Source organism: Monodon monoceros, unplaced genomic scaffold (assembly GCF_005190385.1).
Source record: "Monodon monoceros isolate NGI ecotype Baffin Bay Population unplaced genomic scaffold, NGI_Narwhal_1 Super_Scaffold_2, whole genome shotgun sequence".
NCBI lineage: Eukaryota > Metazoa > Chordata > Mammalia > Artiodactyla > Monodontidae > Monodon > Monodon monoceros.
In genome coordinates, this window is record NW_021703776.1 from 93,006,947 (window position 1) to 93,007,991 (window position 1,045).

A 1,045-nucleotide genomic window follows, 5' to 3' on the forward strand; every position below is an offset into this window, starting at 1 on the left:
CTTACCCAGGAGGACCAGAAGGTGAGTTCGAGGCGCACACTGCCCATCCCGCATGCCCTGGGCTCCAGCCTCCTTCCCTGGGTGATGCTTTATCTCCTGGGAGCAGGTAAGTCCTGTGAATAGACATTATCGCCTTTCTGAGCTTCCCGACTCCCGAATCCCCCACCTCACCTTGGGGGTAACCATCAAGCTCTCTCCGGCACTCATTTTATATCTGTGTTTCTCACAGGCCCTTTGGAGGCTGGAGTCACCCAAACTCCGAGACACCTGATCAAAACAACAGGACAGACAGTGACACTGAGATGTTCCCCTGTCTCTGGGCACTGCAATGTATCTTGGTACTAACAGGCCCTGAGTCAGGGCCTCCAGTTCCTCTCAGAGTTTTATGAAAATATGCAGAGGGAAAAAGGAAACTTCCCAGATCGATTCTCAGCACAACAGTTCCGTGACACTCGCTCTGAGCTGAACGCGGGCTCCTTGGAGCTGAGGGACTCGGCCCTGTACCTCTGTGCCCGCAGCTTAGCACAGCCCTGCTGAGTCACCCACGTTCTGTGCACAAACCTCCCTGCCTTGGCTTGAGCACTGAGAGAGCGTGCAGCCTCCCACCCAGGTTTCCCTCCTGCAAGGGATGTTTTTAGCCGTTTCAAATCCACTTCCTGTTATCTGCTGAGCCCAGAGCACTCCCAGCGAACAGAACCCAGGTTGCCCTGTGTGCACTGAATATTTCCATGTCTCCCAGCAGCAGCCAACTCAGTAGAAGGGGGGCAACTGAGCCCTTAACGTGTGCTAGATTCTTTGTACATATCATACTCTTTAAAACTTTGCAACAATCGTGCAAATCAAATATTCTTAGGCCCACTGTATAGATAAAAGGGCTCAGGGACATTAAATCATTTTCCCAATGTCTCACGGTTTAGAAGAAGCAGAACCAGGAAACAAATATGTCTGTTTACAAAGTCCACAGACCAGCTGCTCCATCATTAGCCCCTGCATCCCAGTCAGTGAGAAGGAAGGCCTGGCCATGTCTTCGTGTGTCCAGCTGGAC